Genomic DNA, 11,593 nt, shown 5'->3' with positions numbered 1-11,593 from the left:
TCAGTATTGTGAGTTTTTCTCAAATAATTCTCCTTTAATCTTGTTGTAATCCGAGAATAAGTTGTTCTTGATGATATATATGTTGTATCCCTTAGTTGAATCTGAGGAAGAATGATTGTGAACCCATTATTTGTTGATAGTGGAAGTTTTTAGGTGGACTACGGTCCCGTGGTTTTTCCCGCATCGGGTTTTCCACGTTAAAAATCTTGGTGTTGATTTTGTGATTATTTGCATTATTTTTCATCATTGTTTGATTCTGTTTTACTGCACAAAGAGGGAAAGAATTGGGATTTGTGAATTATAATTGTATTCCGCTGAATTAATCCGGGTAAATTGGTGTCTGGTTGTTCCTAGTTTTCCCAACAGTAACAGCCTTCCATCAAACCTAGCAGGGGCTGCTTCAACCTCCCCATCCCTATCAAACCAACTTTTATTGCGAGTAAAGAACACACACCAGCGGAGCAAGTAATATTGTAGCTTTTAGTTTTCTCACAAATTAACAAATTATATTTTTAATTAAAATAAATTCTTAATTTTTTAATTTCAAATTTTAATTTTATTAAAAACAAATAAGTCAAAATTAGGTTATAACAATTATTATTATTATTATTATTACTCCATACTTCAAGCAGAAAAAGTATTTTGAAAATATATCTCAAACACAATAAAATTTACTTCCCTTTAAAGTCTTACCCTTAAATTGAGAGCGACCAAGAGGGGAAGGAAATAGCTTTATAATTTCTCGACATTAACTTATTATTTATCTTTATTTGCTTTTGCAAAATCCAATTTTATCCTATTTATCATTTCTTCTGTTTACATTCAATTAAAAAGGTATTAATGATATTTAATGTTTATTACCCTTTCATTCACTATTCTATCCAGACAAGGAAAATTATCTCCACAAATTTTTTTCTATCCCTTTCCGACTCCTCCATTCCCTCCCCTCTTGTCACAATTTTTTACCAAACAAACTGTTAAATCGTTTATGTGTGCGTGTATGAATCAGGAACCCGGAGTGAATTAATGTTTTGGAAATCAAGCAGTTCATTTTATCATTTAAAAAATAAATAAAAAGTAATATTGCATGAATACGTACTTGCTTGAATCAAATGCAGGCACCGAATTGGGGAACCATTTTGAAGCTTTCGTTTCAATGTGTTGGGGTTGGATATGGTGATTTGGGCACTCTCAAAATATTTTTTCAAAATTAAATTAAAAGCAAATGGATGAAAAATAGATTATGATAAATGATTTGGTTCCAGGGCTCATTATGATGAATGCAGTTGCGTTCTATTATTTTTCTTCTTATCGGAGACCTAACAAAACCGCTTGTAGATACTTACTGGTCTTCAACTTTTACTTAGTTAAAGTGCAAGGATCTGTACTTCTGTACTGCTACATTCTGATATGATCTCTGAGGACGGTAATGCAAACCACTCGACTTAACAGTGGCAAATAATAATAAACAAAACAAACGAAGAACCTCTTTTTGAATTTTTGTGAATCCATTTTGATTTTCATGAGGGTTTATGAGACAAGTGGTGCATCCAATTTGCGGCGGCTAGGAGTGTATTTATGCAAAACTCTTCATTAATCCCGTCAAGAGGAAAGTAGAGAAGCAGGAAATTAATGAGATGAGAGGAATACTAATTCTGAGCGTATGATTATTAGGTTGTCAGATAAAGGTATCATAAGCGGAGGTGATGCAAAATCGTACAAATAAATCTACAGCTGCTGGCAACATAGTAATGATTATTATTCTCCTGAAGGTTGAAGATGTCTATATTCCGGTGTCCTTCTTGATCTTGTGCTCTGCATAATCTTGGCCCTTGGAACCTACGATTTGTACAAGTGATGTCCTAGGTTACCTGCTATTTATTAAAGAAATTGCAACCTGTTTCCTGTATGAACAATGAAGCCCATGCAACATCAAGGTGCTAGGATTTGAACATGTAAATTTTACAATCCAATTAGGCTAGTACAACTTGTGGATCATGTGAATATATTATTCCAAGAAAGTTCCTGCTAGACTTTAGAATGATTAATATACTTTACCACACCTAACGTAAATCATGAACATCCCAATCCTTTCTTCCATCGTATATGAAGTACTGTTTTGCATACTGTAGCTTATTTCCAAAAGGTCATGAGATAGATGTGAAATCATTGATTCGACTTTGGATTGCACTACGGTTAGCTAGCTCTTCAAATTCAGGTGGTAGGTGTCTTGAAATTGCTGGTGTTAAGTGCTTTGAGAATCTACTGTGGAGGTCATTCTTTCATGAAGTGGAGAAGGATAGATTTTATGCATGATTTGGGAACATTTACTGAAGTTCGTATCTGTTTTCAAACGTTGATTGATGTGTGAACTTTTTTCAACTGAAGGTTGACAGTGATGCTTGGATTCTGCCTCAGCTGGTATGTAGAATCATCTGTGAACACTCCTCTGCATAGTGGATGAAATGAATACCGCACATCCACATGAAACGAAGTATGAGAATTAATCAAGTATAGTTCTTTTCAATGTCCTTGTTGCTGCATGAGTCTAACATTCTATTTTACTTTCCCCAGTTCTCCAGTTATCTTACTGTTGATTGACTAAAGGACTGCCATCAAAAGGTCCTGGACTGTCTGTAATAGTCTTCAAGAATTAATGTGAGTATTGTTAGAATCTATTTATGATAGATTTAAGTGCAGCCAATTATTTGAATTTCATTGTAATTGTTTTCATATCAGATTCTGTCTCAGGATTTGCTGTAGAGTTTGTTATTAGAAGACCAATAATCTCTCAAGGTTGTTGAGAGTTTTTATTAATTTCAAGTTCTTTGCAAGCATTTAAATAGACATTCTCAATTAATTAAAAGTATTGATCTTTCATACTCAACTCTGCTCTTTAGAATTTATTTTTCCTCTTCTCAAATCAATGTTACATGACAACTTAGAATTCTATTAATGGTATCAAAACTTCTATCTTACGGGCTGTGAGGCAAGCATTTTGAGTGCTAAACACAAAAAGGGTGAGTATAAACACTAGCGATTTATTTTTTCTTTTGTTTCTATGTCTACTTCAAGTAATATTGCATTTGTAATTTCAATGTTCAATGGTACCGAACATTATCATATTTGGGCTGTTAAAATGAGATTTTATCTAAGATCTCAAGGCTCGTGGAATGTTGTAGCCACAATGGCTTAAATGAAAGCGCATGAAAAAGAAAAACTCAAGAAGGACAAAGCCATCACCTGCCTACATTCTGGATTTACAGATCATATATTCCCCGTCACTAAAGGAATCAGGTCAGCTAAACAAAAGCTTCCAAAAGTAGCCAGCCACCATTCTCCAGTCAGGACCAAGGAACCATCTTAGCAACATCAACGCCGCATTGAAGCAGCAACAGTGATCCCTCAAAAAAGGGATATATCCAGGGTAATATATATCAGGTTTAATTGTTCATAAACCTGATCCCATTTTATAAAGAGTTCCATAGATAGTCTTGTTTAGCTTGCGTGGGTCCTCAGTACAGGAAGCATGATCATCCAAGAAAAATCATGAGTGCAGAGAGACTCCATATAGCGTATTGATTTGGTTGTTTTGCTAAGATCACAGACATGAGTTTTCTTTTGCTAAATAACTACCGTCTGCTACTGCGAGGGTCTTGGAGTGGAATGTTGGGTTCATACAAAACTTAACATGGAAGTGAAGGTTTCAGGAGGATGAGGATTTCGTTCTTGTTAATAAAAGGAGCACGAAGAAAAAGGCATAATATATTATGTCTTTAGAATTGCCTTTAGTTAGTTGGGTGCTATTGAAAATTGATGCATTATTGTCAACTTGATCTTCTTCCTTTTCCCTATCCTTGATTTGTTGATATATGTTTGAGATAAAAACACGTGATTGGGGTATTTAACCAAAAAAGGAAAAGAAAAGAGAGAGATATATAAGATGGTAGAGGAAGGTGTGGGGACATAACCTTACTTAGCAACGTGGTTTTTCTATTTTGTTTTATCACATCAAATTATTTCAAATTTTTTTTTTAAAAAAAAAATGTTTATCTTAGTATTTTTAAAAAAACAAAATATACATTATTTTTTTGCTAGTATCTTTATATAAAGACATATAATACTTTGGAGTTGGCATATTTTCAAGTTTATTTTTGTTGTATGTGGATTAAAAGTGTTTGAACTTTATTAAAATTAAAAATCCCATTAGACTAACATATTTAAATTTCTAAAATAACAAAACCCTTAACTCTGTCTTTATAAATAAAAATGATATTTTTGTCCATGTTTGAGGGCAATGAACTCATAACGAGTGACCGCCTTGAACAATAGAAAAACGCACCTTCTAAATTTTCAACAAAAAAATAATTTTTATCAAAATTCTTTTTTTCTCATTTCCTCATAAACATTTGAATTCATCAATGCCACAATTAAAAATATACTTAATATTTATTAATATCAAACTTAAGTGTACTAGTATTAAAATTAAAAATAATTTTTAATCCAATAATCACTAGTATCAAAATCAGGAATATTCATACTCACTAATATTAAAATTAAAAATACTCTTAGTATTCACTAACATCAACATTAAAAATAATGGACGCTAGAATTTAAAATTATTCTAAACCCCAATGTCAGGAATATTATATCTTTTCTTCACATAATATTTATCAATTTCAAAATTAAGATTATTTGTATATTTACTTATACTAAAATCAGGAATAGTATGAACAGACTATCAATACCATAATAATTTAAAACAAAACTAGCGATACAATTTATTTTAAGTAAGACATTTAAGGATGATAATATCTTTTCTTTTACTTAATTAGTTTTATATTATAAAATTTTTGTTAACCAGTTAAAATTTTAATATATATATATATATATATATATATATATATATATATATAATCTTCAAAATTAATTGATTATAATTTCTAAAATGTCCCATATGACACAAAAATAACCTATACTAAGGTAAAAAACAAACATATTTCTTCACAATAAAATCTCTAAAAACATATTTCTTCACAATAAAATCTAAGAGAGAAGAAAATTGATGAATAATAGAAAAATATGGCAAAAAAATTATAGATTCTTCATGTTTAGTAAGTAAACAGTGCAAAAGTTCTAAGCTTTTCTATTCATGTTTTTTTTTTTGGGTTAATGAGGCAATTCATTTTATTTACTGTTTTTTTTTTTCATGGTTTGGCCTTAATTTTTTTTTTAATTAATGGGAGTATTATGGGCTAGTTTACATGTATTATAACTAATTTTACAAATTTTAAAATTAATAATTATATAAATTTTCAGTAACTAAATCTAAAATTATAAAAAAATAATTTTTTTAATTCTAAATTCTTATCATTTCGTTGGTTTGGCCTTAACTTTGCTTGACTCTGCACTGGCTCTGTGCAACCTTGTTAAATCGAAAAGTCGATGTGCGGGAATGCTCGTCTTCATGAGGAGATGTGAGAAAGAGACAATGGACGCCACATGGAAAAAGGTCAGGTCAATTAAAGGGGCTGGTTAGCCGTACCTTATCTAATCCTCGGAGAGATCCAGACCCCTATCTTTTTGTCGGAGTAACATGCAAATTAATGCTTGTGCGCATGGTCCATGCAAATGCTTTGAATATATGTCATGCCTTGAACTAAGATGTTTAAAATGTTTAAGAGTAAATTCTAATTTAATTCCTATGTTTTTTTTATTTTAATAATCTTGTAAGTTAGTTCCTGCTGTTTTGAAAACCATAAGTTGGTTTCTTGACCGCAATTAGCTGTTATTTATTCTTTGTAATTTTTAAATTGTCCTTTAAAAATGCAATTAATTTTAATTTTTTAAATTTGAATTCCAATGAAACATATTTTAGAGAAAACAAAGTTAATTTTTCAAGTAAAAACACTAATTGAAAGAACCAAGTTAGTAATAAATATGAAAAATATAGGATTCGACATTGGATTTTTTCGACCAAAGGGATCAGCTAAGCATTTCACTAAAAGTACAGAGAGATCAAATAAAGGTTTACTCAATATTTGAAGAATGATTTATCCCATTGCCAGTTCATCACGCGTCTCCCTCAAGAGGTGGACACATCAAGGAGGGTCTGATCCAGCATTAAATTAATGGTGGCCTTTTGTTGGGATGGTGGGAAGCGGATGGCAGCTGAGATGGGGACACGTTACTCAGTCGAATCCATATCTAGAAACCACATAGCAAACACCCCATTGTTTTGTTCTGAGTTTCAAATTGCAGGAAGTAAAACATGTGTGTTCTAAGATAACTACACCAAATTAAGTGTTTTCACTATTTCTATAGGTTTTTTTTCTACTTCTAATAATTTTAAATTATAAATTTTTTTATAAGTATACAATTCTAGATAATTAAAAAATTAAACTAATATAAAAAAATTTAATATGAATATAAATTATATTTTGTCAACTAATCCAGTTAATTGTTTTTAAATCGATCAATTGATTCATTTAATTAAACCAATTTTTTTTATTTTTTTAAAAATCAAAATTAATTTAGCTTAATTTCAACACAAACCACCACACAATTATTTGCAGTGTTGTGGCAACATCAAAGATTTAAAAAAAACAGCACATTCATGAAGTTTACTGGGGATACACAGAAGATTACTTATCTTCTTAGCAAGAATCTGTGGTTAAAAGAGTTTGTTTGAGATTGTAATAGATATTATGGTTTAAAATATTTTTTATTTAGATTTTAAATTTATATAACTTCACCCACATCTAAAATCTAAATGGTTGAAGAAAGAGAATACTTGATACGCCAAGCAAGCACCCGAAGCAACAGGGACATTTAAGATTTCTTTTTCTGCCTCATGCTTGAAAAATAACTGTACCTTTTGTCCCTGTACATAATAATCTTTAGCCATATCTTTAAGCTAGCCTAATATATATCATTAGGCTACCCTAAATGTTAATGAGTAAACTCTCTGTCTCCTCTAGAACACTTTTCTTTTGTATTTGTCTAAGATTTGTTGTACTATAGGTCTGAATTTCTATGCTCGTGTCTCTTTTCGGTGAACTAAAATATGTCTCGAGGTTGAGGTTGAAAATGAGCGTTTATGGGTTGTTGGTAACTGTGGCTTTAATTATTTTTAAAATTTTTGTTTTCAGAAAAGTTTAAAAATAATATATTTTTTTTATTTTTTAAAAATTTATTTTTTGATATCCGCATATTAAAACAATTCAAAAATATTAATTTAAAATAAAAAAATTAAATTTTAATAAAAAAAATATATTAAAACTCACTGTCAAACACATGTTACATGTGTTTGGAAGCCAAATCAAGGGCCCTCCATTTTTTCGATACTTTGCAGGGACAACGGGTCAATGACTTTGTTCCGGCTAGGTTTGGCAAGCCCAAGCATGCTAGGCCTGCCTTGCCTGATCAATTTTTTCTTTTCTTTTCTTATTTGTTTAGTTATGTTGGGTAAAATTATTTCAGAGTCTTTGAAAAATGAAATTTCAAAAAAATTATTACTTTATTCTTTAAATATTCTTAATAAATTTACAGTTAATTATTATTTATTTTACTCATATGATTTTATAAAAAAAACTTAATTAAGGAATTCTTTTTGTGTGGAATATGTTATTACAATAAATTATACTTTTTTATTTGATAATAAAAGAATAAAGAGAAATAAATAGTTTTTTTAACAAAGTAAATCCGTGAGATAGGTAAGGAAAAATTAATAAAACACCAAATTTGGATTAAGTTTTATGAAATTAAATGAAAAATATTTTTTTTTCCTATAATGGAATGTATTTTTTTGGGGGGATAAAGTCGGAAGTAAGGAACGAAGGAATGAGAGAGATTTGGTCATTTAAGAAACCTTATACATGTATATTCAAATTTCTAAAATGATTGTCAACCTATTTCACAAAACAAATTGATTATTTGATTATTACTTCCTCGGGATGAAAAACAAATCTTCAAAATATAATTAATAGAGAAAGTTTTCCAAAAAAAATATTTTCTTACTATATAAATTTCACAAAAAATGTAAGAATAGAAATTGATTTGAGAAATATTTTAAAATTAATGTAATTACTTTTTATCATTTAATATAAAACTTTAATATAAAGTGAGACTTTATTTTTTTCATTTGGGGTGATTCAAATCATAAACATTATATAGATTTTTAGTTTGAAATTTTGAATATAATGTATTTTTTTTGTTTGGAATTTAATAGAATAGATTATTATAAACATATATAAATAATTATTGTTAAAAATCCTTCATTGAATAAATAAACAATATAATAATAATAATAAATCATCCATCACAAGATTTATTTATTTTTAAATAGAATCGAATCTCAGTCATTTAATCTAATACTCTCCCTCCATGCATATATGCACGAATAATTAATTTCTTAAATAGAACCGAATCTCAGTTATTTAAGGAAAGTGGAAATTAATGGAAGTTTTCTTTCATAATTTAGTGGTGTTTTGCCTAGCTACACCATCTTATATTATCATATTAAAATGATTAAAAAACTAAAAAAATATTAATTTAAAATAAAAATATAAAAAAATTAATTTTTTTAAAAAATTTTAAAATATAAAAACAAACAAAACCGTCAAATTTAACACAGTCCGTTGCCGAGGGGACGAGAGAGTGATAGTCGCTTAGCACTTGCTATGCTAAATGATTTCTGGGGTAACAATCTTGCTTCTAATCAGGCCATAGCTTCCAGAAAACAAGGCAACTAGTCAATCCTTTCTGCTACATGGAATGAAGGGAGGGATTTCAATGCAATCCCCACATGCTTGAACATTGTTGCAGACACCATGTATTTCTCGGAGAAAGTGGTGGAAGAGAATACTTGAAACGCCAAGCAAGCACCCGAATCAACAGTGACACTTAGGAATTCTGTCTCTGTCTCATGCTTTGAACAATAATTGTACCTTTTATCATTGTACGTAATAATCTTTAGACAATCAAATGCATCGTAATCTTTACCCATATCTTTAAGCTAGCCTAATATGTATCATTAGGCTACCCTAAATGTTAATGAGTAAACTCTCTGTCTCCTCTAGAACACTTTTCTTTTGTATTTGTCTAAGATTTGTTGTACTATAGGTCTGAATTTCTATGCTCGTGTCTCTTTTCGGTGAACTAAAATATGTCTCGAGGTTGAGGTTGAAAATGAGTGTTCATGGGTTGTTGGCACGTGTTGCATTAATTGTTTTTTAAATTATTGTTTTCAGAGAAGTATTGAAACTATATATTTTTTATTTTTTTTAAATTTATTTTTGTTATCAACATATTAAAATAATTAAAAAATAAAAAAAATTAATTTAAAATAAAAAAAAAAAAAATTCACTATCAAACACATGTTACATATGTTTGGAATCCAAATGAAGGGCCCTCCATTTTTCGATTGTTTGCAGGGACAACGGGTCAATGACTCTGTTCAGGCTAGGTTTGGCAAGCCCTAGCATGCTAGGCCTACCTTGCCTGACCAGTTTTTTTTTTCTTTTTTTATTCATTTAGTTATGTCGGATAAAATTATTTTAGAGTCTTTGAAAAATGAAATTTCAAAAAAATTATTAATTTATTCTTTGAATATTATTAATAAATTTACAATTAATTATTATTTATTTTACTCATATGATTTTATAAAAAAAAACTTAATTAAGGAATTCTTTTTGTGTGGAATATGTTATTACAATAAATTATACTTTTTTATTTGATAATAAAAGAATAAAGAGAAATAAATAGTTTTTTTAACAAATTAAATCCGTGAGATAGGTAAGGAAAAATTAATAAAAACTAAATTTGGATTAAGTATATGAAATTAATTGAAAAAATATTTTTTTTCCTATAATGGAATGTATTTTTTGGGGTGTAAAGAAGAAGAAACTTTCATTATTATGCCTTTTTCTTTGTACTACTTTTATTAACAAGAACGAAATAGTAATACTACTACTGAAACCTTCACTTCTATGTTAAACACATTATGTATATATATATATATATATATATATATATATATATATATATATTGGTCATCTTAATGTTTTTTTTTCATATACAATATAAATTCACTTTAAAATTATTTTAAAAATATATTTATTTTTTTCTTGAATTAATATATTCTTATCTCTTCTGCACAAGTAACTTCTTAAAGAATTAACTAAATTCGCCATGAACTTGCAAACTAGTTTGAATATTCTTTATACTATCAACTGATCAAAAATAAAATAAAACATAAAAAACGATGCTAACATCGCCGTGATTGGCATCCCCCCATAAGAGTTCTTGTTCCATTCCATGGAGCCTAGTGGTCGACTACGGACAAGCTCCTCCGCAAGTCAGGCAGGACGATTCCTTTTGTCTTCATGTTCTTTCTGTTGGGAATTCTGACCGGTGATGTTCTGGCATCTCTAAATTAATTATATATCTATTATTTCATTTGTTGTTTAGCCCTTTTCCTTGTATTGTCTCCTTTTCACATCTTCTAACTAAGACGAACACTCCTGCTGCTGCATCTGAACTTCTCGAATCAACAAAGAGCTAGCGCCAAGGCACGAAGCGAGTGCAGAGTCAAGGAAAGTTAAGGCCGAGCCATGAAAAAGAGAGCGAGACAAAGTGTCTCAACAGCACAAAGAGGAAGATGAACATGCAAGATTTCGGACTATTACACTGTTTAGATGGTACGATTTTACTTGGGAGCACAGCATGAAGAATCTGTAATCCTGTGGGATGTAATGTCTTATTTTGAGAGAAGTCTTTAGCATTGTGTCATCCTGTTAAGAGTTTTCAAACATATTGTCACGGCTTGGTATTGTGCTTGGTATTTTAATTTGAAAAAATATTAAATTAAGCAACCAACCTAATAATCACCCCCTTTGCCATTCACGTGGAGCAATTGTCCTCTTGTTTCTTCAACAAAGCTTGCATCTTGCAGCTCTTCCAAGCTTTTTAAGTTTTAATACACCAATATCAAAAATTAAAAAAAAACACTAAAAACATTTAACTTGTTTTCAAACAAAACAATATTTTAACGAAAGCCCATATCATTTTACAAGAGAGTGTAGAAGAATATATTCTACATTAAATAAACAAACAATATAAATTAATAATAAACCATAAAATTTAATTTTATCTTTTTTTAAAAAAAAAAAAACTAGAATCCAATGTCGTTTACTGAATTTAATACTCTCAGGAAAGGGAGAGGATTTAAGCAAGAGTGGAGACGGGAGTTTTCTTTATTCAAGTGATGATTTGCCTGCGTCGTCTTCATGTGTGCCAACTACCAATTTGTGTACACTAATTTCAAGATTCAACTTCTGCCACGTATCTTAAATAATGAACACTAAGGAGACACGTGATCTGGTCTCGCGCAGTAAATCAAACTTTAATTTTGTCCACGCAACTTATTCCAATATTTCTAATATTAAATTTCAGCTTTACTGTTACAATTTCTTTTGTAATTTAAAAGAAAATCTCAATACACACGAAAGTAACATTATAATTTAATAACATATGAATTATTGTTGGCATGATTTTATTTTGTTTTATCTACATTTTGTCTTCAAGTACTGTT

General features: G+C 29.7%; 1 protein-coding gene and 1 long non-coding RNA gene across 2 annotated transcripts in view; both read left to right on the top strand.

The window, feature by feature from the left end:
• Positions 1 to 3,932, top strand: part of LOC105130501 (uncharacterized) — a 13,809-nt gene extending 9,877 nt beyond the window's left edge. The window contains exon 3 of the long non-coding RNA XR_843246.1: positions 3,918 to 3,932. This is a non-coding gene — a long non-coding RNA (uncharacterized LOC105130501). The remainder of the gene's footprint in view (positions 1 to 3,917) is intronic.
• LOC105130498 (putative disease resistance protein RGA3) overlaps positions 1 to 11,593 on the top strand; it is a 64,086-nt gene that overhangs the window by 34,950 nt on the left and 17,543 nt on the right. The window lies entirely within an intron of this gene.

The sequence above is a fragment of the Populus euphratica genome, unplaced genomic scaffold, assembly GCF_000495115.2.
Source record: "Populus euphratica unplaced genomic scaffold, PopEup_1.0 scaffold21.1, whole genome shotgun sequence".
NCBI classification, from domain to species: domain Eukaryota; kingdom Viridiplantae; phylum Streptophyta; class Magnoliopsida; order Malpighiales; family Salicaceae; genus Populus; species Populus euphratica.
Note: the sequence above shows the minus strand (reverse complement) of the source record. Positions and strands in the feature narration are given on the sequence as shown.